The 14,334-nt window shown below is 34.4% G+C and overlaps 1 protein-coding gene across 2 annotated transcripts in view; it reads left to right on the top strand.

Annotated features, from left to right (window-relative positions):
- Positions 1-14,334, top strand: part of HAPLN1 (hyaluronan and proteoglycan link protein 1) — a 79,205-nt gene that overhangs the window by 22,617 nt on the left and 42,254 nt on the right. The window lies entirely within an intron of this gene.

The following is a 14,334-nucleotide window of genomic DNA, read 5'->3' as shown; positions in this document are numbered from 1 at the left end:
GATACTATATCAGAAAAATTTTGGAGAAACCAAATTTTGAACTGCTGATGAAGTTCAAATTCATTTCACTTATTTTAGAGATTGTACTATGGGGTCAAGTAGACCTGAATTTAAATTCCAATTAAGATTTTTACTGTGTATCAGTTCTGCACCTTGTGCAAATTACTTAAGCCCTGAGTTTTATTATCCATTATAAAATAGAATTTTTGATAATATTTGCCTCATAGTGTTTGTAGTCAAGATACTACCAAGATAATATATGTAAAGCACCATAGAAAGTAATGAACAATTGGTAGCTACTTACATTATTTTCATAAACTACTACTAGGGGAACTATAGGTGGATTTCTTATAATAATAATGGCAGAAGAGTTCATTAAAGAAAACACTGATAGATTTAGTTCCATAAATGCTCATTAATTCTAGACATAAAAACTATAAATCAAAATACAGGGAAATGTTTTAACATATGCCACAGAAAAAGAAGCAGTATCTTTAATATGCAAAAGAATTTTTAAAAATCGATAGCAGATTTTTTACAAGAGTACCAAGAAAATTCAAAGAGGAAAGTATACTCCTTACAAAGCAGGAAAAGAAAAGAAACAAATAACATACAATGGAGCTCCAGTATGTCTGGCAGCAGACTTCTCAGTGGAAACCTGAGATGCTGCGAGAAGTAGATAGCCACAGACATAGAATGAAGTTGGACCCTCCCTCACATCATAAACAAAAATTCATTCAAAATAGATTGAAGACTAAATATAAGAACTAAAACTACAAAACTTTTGAAGACAACACAGGTGTAAATATTAATGACCTTTGATTAAGCAGTGGTTTCCTAGATGTGATACCAAAAGCCAAGCAACCAAAGTGATATTAATGAATGAGGCCTCATTAATACTTTAAAGGACAATATCAAGAAAATAAAAAGACATCCCAAAAGATTGGAAGAAAAATATTTGCAAATCATATGCTAGTATATATCCAGAATATATAAAAAATTCTAATTCAACAATTAAAAAATAAACAGCCCAATTAAAAAATGGACAAAAGATCGGAATAGACATTTCTCCCAAAGAGATGTACAAATGGCCAATTAGCACATCAAAAGACAGTCAACATCATTAATCGTTACGGAAATACAAGTCATACCCCAAATGAGATATCACTTCATACCCACTAGGATGGCTATAATGAAAAAGGCAGACAATAATAAGTGTCAATGAGGACGTGGAGAGTGGAGAAATTGGAACCCTCATGCATGGTTGCATGAACGTAAAACAGTGCAGTGCTTTGGAAAACAGTTTAGGAGTTTCTCAAAGAGTTCAACATATAGTTACCATATTCCATTGCTAGGTAGATAATGCCCAGAATTCAAAAAATATGTTCATACAAAAACTTGTGCATGGATGTTAATAGCAGCACTATTCATTAAAGCCCAAAAGTGGAAATAACCCAATTGTCCATCAACTAATGAATGGATAAATAAAACATGGTACCTATATAGATGAAATGGAATAGTATTCACTCATAAAAAGAATGAAGTACTGATACTGGCTACAGAATGAACACTGAAAACATTATGCTAAGTGAAAGAAGCCAGGCATAAAAGGACTGCAAATTATATGATCTCGGGAGGCTGATGCGGAAGAATCGCTTGAACCCGGGAGGCAGAGGTTGCAGTGAGCCGAGATCGCGCCATTGCACTCCAGCCTGGGTGACAAGAGTGAGACTCCATCTCAAAAATATATATATAATGAATTACATTGATTTTCTAATGTAAAGAAAACCTTAAATTTCTGGGATAAACCCCATTTTGTATTAATCCATTTTATATCTTTTTGGATTAGATTTGCAATTTTGTTAAATTTTTTAAAATTTATGTTTGTGAAGGGTAATTGATTTGTAATCTACTTTTCTTGAAATGTTTTTGTCAGATTTTGGTACTGAAATAATGCTAGCCTCAAAATAAATTGGGAAATATTCTCTCCTCTTCAATTTAATCTAAGAGTTTGTATAAAGTTGATATTATTTCTTCTTTAAATGTTTGGCGAAATTCCCTGGTGAAGTCACCCAGGCCTGGAATTGGTTCTGTTTATTTGTTTGTTCATTTTTGTTGTTTTTCATGGGAATTTTTTAACTAAAAATTTGACTTTTTTAAAATAGATATAGGGCATTTGGTCTATTTGTTTCTTGTGTGAGTATTGGCAATTTTTATCTTTCAAAGAATTTCACCATTTCATTTAATTCACTGAATTTATTAAAACAAAGTTTCATAATATTTTCTTATTTATTTCTATAGAATTGATAGAGATATTATCTCTTTCATTCATTATATTGATAATTCATGTCTTTTATATTTTATCGGATCAGCTTGTATAGAGATTTATGAATTATATTGATCTTTTCAAAGAACCATCTTTTGTTTTTACTTATTTTACTCTGATATTATTATTTTTTTCTTCTGCTTACATTGGGTTTCATATGCTCTTCTTTTTCTAGTTTCTTAATGTGGAATCTGAAGTCATTGATTTGAAACTTTTCTTCTCTAATGTGCTTAGGGGAATACTTTTTAAACTAAGTACTGCTTCACTGCATCCCAGAGATTTTGATATGCTGTTTTAATTTTTATTCAGTTTAAAATAATTTTAATAGCCCTTTTGATTTTTTCACTGACCCTTGGGTTATTTAAAATTTTTGTGCTTTAGTTTCCAAATAGACAGAAGTATTCTGCATATCTTTTTGTTATTGATTTCTACCTTAATTCTATACTTAGGGAATATATTTTGCCTCACGTAAATCCTTTTACATTTATTGAAAATTGTCTTATGACCCAGAATATAGTTTATCTTAGTAAGTGGTTGGTATGCATTTGAAAAGAATGTGTATTTGCTCTTGTTGAGTAGAACATTCTATAAATATCTATTAGGTGAGGTTGGTTTACAGTATTCAAGTCTTCTATGTATTTTCTGATTTTTCTGCCTACTTGTTCCATCAATTGTTGATAAAGAGATGCTCTAATCTTTTACAATTCTATCTTATTTTGCTTCAAGTATTTTGAACCTCTGTTATTAGAAGAATACATTTTTAATGTTGTAATGTTCTCCTGATAATTGGACACTTTATCATTATGAAATTGCTCTCATTTCCCCTGCTGATATTTTTTATTCTGAAATCTATTTTGTCTGATTTTAATACAGTGTCTCTATCTCCCTTTTGGTTAGTGTTAGCATATTATGTATTTTCCCATCCTTTTACTTGTCATATATTCTTGTCTTTCTTATTTAGATTGAGTATCTTAAAAACATATAGTGGTTCTTTTAAATCCAATCTGACAATCTCTGCCTTTCAATGGAGGTTTATAGATGATTTACCCTTAATTAAAATATTGATACGCTTGGCTCCGAATCCACTATCTTGTTAATTTTTCTATTTGTCTCTTCTGTTCTTCATTCTCTTCTCTCCTCCTATCTTCTTTTGAAATAATTTGAATATTTTCCAAAAATTCCACTCTGTCTCCTTTGTTGGTTTATTAGCTATGAGTCTTTGTTTACATTTTTACTGGCTGCTTTAGGTTTTACAGTATATACCTTAACTTTTCACAGTCTACTTTCAGGTGATATTTTACTACAGTAGTCCTGCTCATATCTGCAATTTTATTTTCTTTGGCTTCAGTTACCAACAGTCAATGACAGTCAGAAAAGAGGTGAGTATAGTAAAACAAAATATTTTGAGAGAGAGAGGCCATACTCATATAACTTTTATGATAGTATATAGTTATAATTGTTCTATTTTATTATTGTTAATTTCTTACTGTGCCTAATTTATAAATTAAATTTTATCATAGATATGTGTGTAAAGGAAAAAACACAGTATATGTAAGATTTGGTACTATCCACAGTTTCAAACATCCACTGGGTGTCTTAGAATGTATCCCTTGAAGATAAGGGGGACTACTATACTTCATGTAAAGTATTAATATAAGAACCTTACAATGACATATTTCTATACCCCTAGACATGGTCTTTGTACAAATGTTGTCATGCATTTTTCTTCTAAATATAAAACCCCACCATACATTCATATCATTTTTACCTTAAGGTTTCAATTATCTTTGAAAAACATTTACATAATGAGAAAAATGTGCTTACTTATAGTTAGTATAGTCAGTGCTCTTCATTCTTTGCATAAATGCAGTTTACCAACTGTTACCATTTTTCTTCTGCATGAAGAAGTTTCTTAAATATTTATTGCTGTGTAGGCCATTGATGAATTATTTTTAGCTTTGTATGTCTAACAAAGTCTTTATTTGCCTTTGTTTATGAGACATATTTTTGCAGAGTAAAGAATTCTAGGTGGACAGTTTTCTTTCAGTACTTTAAAGATCTCATTCCACAGTCTTCTTGCTTGCTTTGTCTCAGACAAGAAATCAGCCTTCATCTTTACTTTTATTCATCTGTGAATAATGGGTCTTTTTCTTCCTTTCTTTCAGATTTTCTCTTTACCACTGGTTTTAAGCAGTTTCATTATTGAGGGTTTTGGTTTAATTTTCTGCATGTTTCTTGTGCTAGAATATTTGCTGAAATTCTTAGGTCTATAAATTTGTAATTTTTATCAAATTTGAAATTTTTCAGTCATTACTTCTTCAAATTTTTTTCTGCCCCTTCTGTGTTTTGGAGACTCCAATTACATAAGTTTTGGCCACTTAAGTTGTCCCACAGTTTAGTGATGCCCTTTTCCTTTTTAGTTTTCAGTCATTTTTCCTCTCCCTGCTTCATTTTGGACAGTTTTGATTATTGCAACATCTTCAACTTCACTCATCTTTTATTCTGAATTGTTTAACCTGCCATTAATCCCATTCAATTTTTTTTTATCTTAGACAATGTCATTTTCATCTCTAAATGTTTTATATAGGCTGGTTGTAAATGTCTTTTTCATGCCTCTATGTAACATATTCAATAATTCTTCTAGCTTCTTGAACATTTGAAATATAGATATAATAGCATTTTAATGTTCTCATCTACTGTTTCTATCATCTGTATCTACTATCATTTTTATAATTTCTGGATCTGCCCATTGACTAAGTTTTCTCTTTATTATTATTATTATTATTATTGGTATGCCCTGCTTCTTTGCAAGCCCAGTAGCTTTCTGTTGGATTCCATATGTTTTAAATTTTACCTTGTTTAATTACGGCTGGATACTACTTATTCCTACAAATATTACTATACATTGTTCAGAGATATGGTTAAGGTACTTAGAAACAGTTTGATTCTTTCAGGTCACTCTTTTAAATTTTGTTAGGTAGTCCTAGAGCTGTCTTAAGTTTGGTATTACTTTTCCCTCCACTAGTGAGTAAAGATTCTTCTTAAGATTTTAAATCTTCTCCAAGAATTATGAGCCTTTTTAGACTGCCTGTTGGAAACAGGTGCTATTGCCAGTGCTGGGTGAAGACTAATCCTTTAGGATCATTTTTTCCTTAGACTTGGACAGATTTCTCACACATATGCACTGGTCAGTCCTCAACTGAATATTCCAGGAGAAAACTCTAAACATCCCAAGTTAACTCTGTGTCACTCTCTCCTTTCCTCTCATTTCTATTATTCTGCCTTGCAACCTCTAGGAACTGTCAATTTTCAGAACTCTTGGCTCTCATCGCCTCAGGTCAAGTTTTTGAACAGGCTCCAGGTAGGTTCCTTTTTCCTGTACTGTATGAAAACTTTCTTTAGGCAATAAACTGGGACAATTATATGACTCACCTCATTTGTTTTCTATTAATCAGAAGTTACTGTTGTTTGCCCGATGTCCAATATCTTGAGTGTCTGTTTTTTTTCTGTATTTTGTCCATTATCTTTTTAGTTGTTTGAGACAGAAGGGTAAATACTGCTCCTCTTACTTCATCTTGATCAGAAACAGAAGTCCTAGGTGGTTTTATTTTCATAGTTTTGCTTTTCTTCATTTTTCTAGTTTCTCTAAAACAATACATGCATGCATATAAAACTTAATAAAAATATGCGACATATTAATAAAATACTCAGGATAGTATTAAAGGACTAGATTTGGTAATTGATCATAATAATATTCCTGAATATATAATAGTTACATAAATAGTTTTCAATGTCTTTAACAATATTGAAATTATGTCAGATTTTTTTTCCCTAAGGAAGAGAAAATCAGGGGTGCACCAATTCATAAATTAGCAGATAAAAATGGAAATGCCTTATCTGAAAAGAAAAACATGTGACTCTTTAAATATATAAAACCCATTTAATAAACCACAGCATGTTACAATGAAATCTGTGAAAATAGAATTAACATATCTCCACATATAAATTACCCCAAATCTTACTTATTCTAGATTCCAACATATTTCTCAAAGAATTGTTCATAAAACCTTTTAGTTCCCATTTACAGATGTTTCTCCCATGACCAAACAGCTAATTCTGTGCCACTTCAAATAACATCTTACACTTTCCCCAATCTCAGAAATTCATCACACTACTAAAAAACCTGTTTCTACATCTGTAACTTTGGCTTTTATGATCGCCTTGGGTGGCTCATTTTTCCTGGAATTTTCAAAGCCCAGATTATAAAACAATCTTTCTGAAAAAGGTATCAGAAATTAACTATTTTTTGCTTTGGTTGTTTGATGGGGGGAAACAGTCTAGGGTATTTTCAGAATTTAACATTGTCCTTTGCATTATATCCAGCACAAACAGATATGACAGAGGAGTACTGATGCCAGGAATGTGTCCCACGTAGCCTTCCTATTTAAGTAAACTGAAGATTGCTTCCTCAATTAGTTGAAACTTCTGGGTGGTCTTCTAGAAAATAGCTCTTTGAAGAAAGCAGTGCACTAATAATACTGTAAATGTAAAATAACATTAGTTCTTTAGCTTTGAAGCTAAGAAAGAATGAATAGCAATTAGATATTTTGTTTATTCATATACAATTTCCTGTCTCTGACCTTTCAGAAGGAAAAATTCTATATAAATCCAGTGAAAAAATTTTAAGTTTATATATTTGGGTTTAGAATTAGCCATTAATTTGGGGCATGTGTGTGTAAGCTATCTGATTTGTTTACTTTTATAGGTGCATGCACACACACACAACCTTCTATAGTAAAATCACTGTATAATAAATTTTAAATATCTGGGGGTACGTAGTAAATAAAAAAACTCTCCCTTTCTGAGAAAATTGGCCATTATTTAGCCTGTTCTGCACATTTGATTTCACTTTCAAGTCTAAAATCACCCCATATGTGCCCTTGATACTATCATTCCACTGCAGCCTGCCCTAGGCAAAATAGTAAAGTTGTTGAAGTTGGTTTTGTGGGCACCCTAATTCCCTTCCATCCCTTCCTTTTTCCCTTGTATTCTTCTTGTCTGGGGAGTGAAAAAAAAATTGTAGTTCAGTTATAAGGCCTTTTATTAATGAAAATGTTCATTTAGGTAGCTACCTATATTTCCAGGGAAACATAGGACAAGCCAGTAATATTAGTAATCTTCATTATGCAAATGTCCATAACTTTGATTTTCATTAATACACGAGCTATGTGTATGTAGCAGTTTGGCAAAGAGAACAGTCATTATTTAGGTGCTCAGCATATTCAACTTTGATCTTAGCTAAATCCACAGATCCCTAACCCTCCTTGCCCCACTCTTCCAAATAGGAAGAATAGTCAAAATAATTTTATCATGAAAAATGGAAATTTCCTACAAACAGGAGCCTAATACTTGGGATTGATTGGTCAATGGACTGAGTAAATTTAAATAAGGTAGACTATGCACCTATTGTAGGCTTTGCAAATTCTCCAGACAAGTTCATTCTAAATGGAATTTTGCCTGTGCAAATACAATGCATGTACTAAGAATTGTACTTAAGCCTCAACACGGAGCATTGAGTTTAAGTTCCCGTGGTTCTGCTCAGCCTCATCAAATATGGACCAAATGGGCATTGTTGACAAATGCATATTGACATGGTCTTCAGTTTAGCTTTCTTTGTTTATGGCTTTATTAGAGGAATTTTTAGTAGCTCTTTCTCACTGTACATAGCAGAGGGTGATAGAAGAGTTCGTTTTCTGTCCACCGTTGCCCTGAATGCATCATTTTCTAGAGTTATTGTCTCTTCTCTCTTCAGTCTGTATTAATGTCTTCCATTTAAATAAGCTTTCCTCAAATACTCATTCTCCAAAGTAAAAAAAAAAAAAAAAAAAAAAAAAAAGAATCAAAAGCTGCATTTGGCAAATACTAGCACAGGAAATTTTCCAAAATCGTGAATGCCCACAAAAGAGGTCAACATCCATTTGCTTTTCATGTGCATTTAATTATTGGAAAGAATTTGATTTGGCAATTACGCTAGTGTTTTGAAGCAACTTCATTTGACGATTGAGAATGAGGACTTCTTAAAGTGGGGACTGTGCCAGTCAGCTCATGCCAGATCTATTGTGGGTACTGAAAAGTTTAACATGTGAAGAGAACTAAATAGAGAATGGCAGGAGCTCTGCTGCTACATTGGGATATGTGGAGCCTGGTGCCTCATGAGAGGCAGCCAAAGTGGATGGTGTGTCAGTGATCACTGGGATGACTCCTTGGACAAAATAGTTCTCCCATGCCTAAAATGTACACTATAGAAAATAAACCTTTAAGTCAAAGGCATTAGTGGAGAAGCAAGAGAGTATCAGAAGACTAAAGGCAAAGAAAATGATGGTTTCAATGGGAGAGGGTCAAGAAGGAGCTAACGCTTGGGTCGACAAGAAATCCTGGAAGTGTAGATGCATGAGTAGCTAGAATGTCCTGGATACCAGAGTGTTCCAAACAGAGAAAAGACAAAAAGGTTGAGACAAAGGAAGGAATGGGCAGATATGAAAGCAAATTTACCTCATCCCACTTGGCCTATTTTGTGTCATAGAAATTCTTGTCTATCCAATGCTTGTATCTTAAGAAAACCAAGAGAGTAAAAACAGCCTTTTGATGTTTCAGTACAAGAACAATAACTCAGAATGTTCTACATAAATGCATTTCCAGAATTTAAATATTCTAACACCAAAGAGCAAAAATCAAAGGGATATTCCATCCTTCGGACACTCTCATTTTGCCCCCAATATGTAAATGAAGGAATAGGATATGTTAAAACATTACAATTAACAGATATAACTTGCAAAACAGTTATGAAGAAATTTTTTCAGCATATATGCTGGAGATACAAGGATTAATAATATAATGCGGACATTGCTCTCGTCAAGTCAGTTGCATTTTAATTAGCAAAGCTGAGTATCTCATCACATTAGTGTGACACCAAATGCTGAGATTCAGATTTAAAGAGGTCATTCCTTGTTTAGATGCTATAATGGTGAGAGATATTCAGGGACACAGATTGCATCTTATGTGCTTGCTCCTAAAACATTGTTGAATGAATGTTTTGAATATGATGCCAGCAAGTAGCTATTTATATTGTTTATGCATATGCCTGAACAGAAATTTATGCTCTTGCTGAGAGGCTTATTTTGAAAAGACCTTCCTAAACTATCACTAGAAAATGCAAATTGTGGTCAAGAGGTTCCTAACTGAAGACTACTTTATTCTCCTCCATGAGAGGAATGGCAGATGTGTCCTTAGGCCATTCACTATATACTGAGAGAAAATTTGCCATTTTTTGCCGTTTTTAAAAATTGATTTTGACTATACCAGCATTGAAATTAAATGAATCATTTTCTTTTCTTTATTTCCTGTGGATTTTGAGGAGAGGTTTGCTTTATAAATACCACTTGCTCTTCCTTATATCAGTTTTGTTTTACATATTTCGTAATTTTTGAGTGCATTTCCTTTTGTTTTATACTCCAAAATACCTGGCACCTTCACCAGTTCCACCTATTAACTTCTGTTATTGTTGTTTATTTTTAGCAATGGTATTTTTACAGAATAAAAATTGTTTCCTTGAAATTCAGGAATGGAAAAACAACACACCCTTTCAGATGTAGAGGAAATAAACCTTATCCTGCTCCTGAACTCCCTGAAATTTAAGTGACCTTCTTTTGTTTTCTGTCACTTTGCACCCCACCTGCTGTACTGTCTACTCCCACCCATTGGCCCAGCAGTGCAGATTTAGAGAACTTTGCTAAATTCACTTGTTGCCTCTAAAATGGCAGGTGGGCAGCAGGTGCTGGGGGCTATACAGTGAAGGGAATGAGATATGTGTGTGTGTTTGTGTTGAATTTGATGTATTACAATTTTAGTCAGCATTAGCAGAATGAAGAGGTGGCATGGCTGTCTCTGAATTAATTCATCACTAGAACATACTATTTGAAGTCTAGCGACATTGATCCTTCTTACTTTATTGTTGCTATCACTATTGTCAACTAAGATAAGAATGAACATATGTGGATTTCACTATCTTTGTCTCTCAGCCAAACCAAAGGAAGTTTCCATAAGCCTGGCAAGAAAGGACAAGCAGAATTCAGAAAGCCTCACTAGAACTGATTCTATTTGACAGGCTGGTCTTGTTCCCTTTTCTACCTTTTCACCTCTAGCAACAGCTGTTTTGTTGTTTTACCTGTCATAATTTTCTCTTTTTAAGACAGGTAGTTTAATTCTGCCAGGAGTGGATCAAAGGGCACAATTCTTAGGCAAATTTTAAATTAGCAAGTAGGAAGAAATGAGATCGGTAATTTGACCTCAAGTCTTGACCTTTCCTTTCCTTTCTTTTTTTTTTTTTTTTTTTTTTTGGCTACATTTTATATCTCTAATTGTTGTTTTGGCTCTGTCATTGGTGATAGTACAATTTCAAATAATCTCCAGTGTGCCAGCGTAGAGAAATGGAGTAGGAAATTATGTTGAAAATCAAAAGCGCATATGCTTTATGTTCTCCTACAAATGGACTTCAAGAACTTGTATGGAAATATACAAGATAGTCATATGCTCTTGGCCAAAAATGGACCTTTTCTATCAGAGTACATTATTCTCTTCAAATAAGCAGCACATATTTGGAAGATTTGCCCTTGACAAGTTCAGATTGAGGCACCGACAAGAGAGAAAAGGTCACACCAATCAACTCCAATAATGGAGTAACTGAGTTCCCTTAGTAACTACTTCAGACAACTCCAGTTACCTCTAGTTCGCCCTCTTATACAGCTATGTTTAGAACTACAGAAATGCCAATCTCCTTATTCATTCATTGAACACTCATGAAAACTCAAGATTAGAAGGACCAATAAATCCAGGAGTATAAAGACTAATAAAATATGGTCCTTGTCCTCAGGAAGTTTACACTTTTGTAACATTAGCACGGGGTCAAAATGTTTTAGGTGCTTCATTAATAGTTTGAGAATCAAATGTTTTTTTACAGTTGTATGAAATGTGATGATTTATTCAATAAGTTGTGTGTGTGCGTGTGATGTCTAATATCTAGAAGTCTGCAGCATATAGTTTTACAGGTTGTGTACCGAACAATATCTAGAAGTCTGCAGCATGTGGTTGTGTAGGTTGTATACTGTACAATTCTGGGGGCTTCCATTTATCCTGCAGTGTGCAGTGCAAAGCCACAGAGGCATACATAGCATCCCTGAGCTTCTACTGTGTGTCAGAGGACACAGTGGTAAACATAGTTTCTACCCTCCTGGAGCTTGCATTCTAGTAGTTACCCATGCAGACAATGAGATGGATTCTGCTATCAAATCCCATACCATTTTTCCAGTACCATTTTAAAGTATGTGGCTTGACAATCTTTTGATATAACCAATTATGAAAATGTATTAATATTAAATGTATAAATGATTACACTGATCATTGAATTTACAACAATAGCTGTGTTAATCTGCCCTTACTAAAGAATGAGTGAGAATCCAATAGCTAAAGGCTAACCCATTGTATTTTGAAATCTTTACATTTTATTTCTATAAAAAATTGGAAGTCTTTAAAAGTGTGTTCTACATGCATCTTCCCTAGTAAACAGAGTATGCATGTCAGATTGAGAAGATCCCTCTTTGTACTATGTACTTTGTACACAGTTATATCTTCTTATGAGGTATGTAAAGATAAAGTAAGTAACCTGCAGTGGTGTGGCACTGGTTAGAATGCCTGATTGCACTAGGGAAAGTTCTCATTAATTTTATGTTCAAGGCCTTTTTGTCTTGCCCCTGACTCCCTGTCCAATCTCACCTCCAGCCACTCTACTATGATCACCCCACTCTCCAATTACACGAGCTCCATGCAGTCACACAAGCAGGCCAAGCTCCCTCACAGTTCATATGATTAAGCAGCAATATCCTTTCCCCTCTTCGCTATCCCCTCTTTGTCTTTCAGCCCAGCTGAACGATCACCTTGCTGAAACTATTTCTATATCCTGCCAGCCAGGCTGGGTTAGGTGCCTGCCAAGGCTGTCACTCTGCACAGTTTTAGTGGGCACCATTCCGACTGCATGCTGGAGAGCCCCTCTTCTTTTTCCAATAGTATCCTGAGTATGCCTATATGCACTTGCCACCTTGTTCTTTTATATTGCTTCCCAGCCTCTCTTGAGGGTACCTGCTTTTGGATCTGAAGCTGAGCCTTATTTCTACTTGCCTGGTATAAGGTGGATTCTCAATGGATAATTGTTTGAATGACAGCTTCATTTGGCACAGTACGTAATTTAGGTGCCCCTGAGATATGTGAGGCTGGAATTTCTCTCTTTGGATATGCTCAGATTGTTCACTTAGCCTATCTGGTGTTTTTTTCCCCTATTGTAATGCTTATCCTTCAAGTCATTGCTCCCATTCTCAGGGGCCATGCTGCTGGTCTCTTCGCAGATGTTCATTACCACTAAAGAACACTACTCCTTGGCCTCTTTTCAGTTGCTATCTTCCTCCTCCTTCTGCCCCCTCCTCCTCCCCGCAGTCTGCTTCTCCCTCTTTGTATTGCTCTTGTTCTTTTCTGTTTGCTTCTCAGCAGTAGGGGCCCTGTTTTTTAAACAATTGCCTACTGAGAATGCACACTTTTAGAAGTCCATCTCAGATCTACGTTCTATTTCCCATGACATTTATATGGTCAGTATTCTCTCAGTATTTGCAGTACTGTGCTCACTAAGACTTACTTTGAGGTGTGCAGTTATTACTAACCTCTGAGAGTGATGACTGGCAGCTGTGTATGTGAGGTTTTTCTACCATTTTTAGATAGCAGCTCCTTTTTGAAGAAGTGCACAATGTCACCACTTCCCTTGATTTCCAGGTTCTGTATTTTTAGGATTACACTTCATCATCCAGATCGTAATATATCTGTGTACCTGCTAAAGTTAACAAAGTATAAGAGATTATTCAAAGGTCACATTATCCTCAACTGTAGGCACATTATCCTCAACTGTCATTTGCCCAACACTGATGAGAATTTGAGTCTTTTATGTAATTGCTCATGGCACTACCATTGCTTTCTGTGGAAATTATGGAAGAGAGAAGCTTAGTTCTTTGTAGCTGCTCGTTTCCTCTTAACTTTGTTAGTACTCACCCAGGAACTCTGCCACCTCTACGCTGCCCTCACTACGATAATACTTCACAAAAACATGATCACGTTTGAAATGGAAACAACCTTGGGGAACTTTGTACTGGTAACTGTAATGATGGGAATTTGCAGCCCAGGTTGAAAGGGAGGATCTGTGAGAGAGATGTGGAGCTGGTAATTTTGTAGTATTTAGAATAATGTAAAACCTGAGACTTTTTATACCCAGCTTCCCTCATTCTTAGGACAATAGTGCCCATATTGTTATGTATTTTACTCATGTATATTTATTTAGTTCTGAGTCAATGGCAAGCTTTGATACTTATATAAAAGTTTTAAATGCCTTTGTTCTTCATAAAAGAAAGCTACAAATTATGTAGATATTTTTGAAGTCTAGAGCAGTAGTTTCTAGCTAAGATTCCATGCCTATAAAGAAAGTTGATTAAATGATTTTATGTGTTTTCAGGATGAACAAATTCCTGAGCCAAAGAAGTTATAAATGAGAATTATTTAGTTTTAAAAGCTTAAAAAACACCTTCAAAGATCATTATAATTTAAAAACCTATTAGGATGAATTATTGGGGTATATCCTGCATCACAAAACCAATTTGGAAACTCAATTTAATGAGCTTAGCTGTCAATATTTGCTAAATTAATTGGAAGATATTGTATTTTCCCTTTTCTGAGCTGTATAGACACAGCCCTTTCGGCTGGAACACACTTTGTTACTTATATACCAATGAACTGAATTCTGATGAGGTCATGTTTTGATGTAGGATGGGGACAAATAGTAAACTTTCTTAAGGATCTTGGAAGATACCTGAAAAGAGTCAGCCAACAGAGATGAGGACTGACTGCTGCATGAAGTGCAT

Source organism: Pongo abelii, chromosome 4 (assembly GCF_028885655.2).
Source record: "Pongo abelii isolate AG06213 chromosome 4, NHGRI_mPonAbe1-v2.0_pri, whole genome shotgun sequence".
NCBI lineage: Eukaryota > Metazoa > Chordata > Mammalia > Primates > Hominidae > Pongo > Pongo abelii.
The sequence above is the reverse complement of the archived record's forward strand: the minus strand, read 5'-3'. Positions and strand labels throughout refer to the sequence as shown.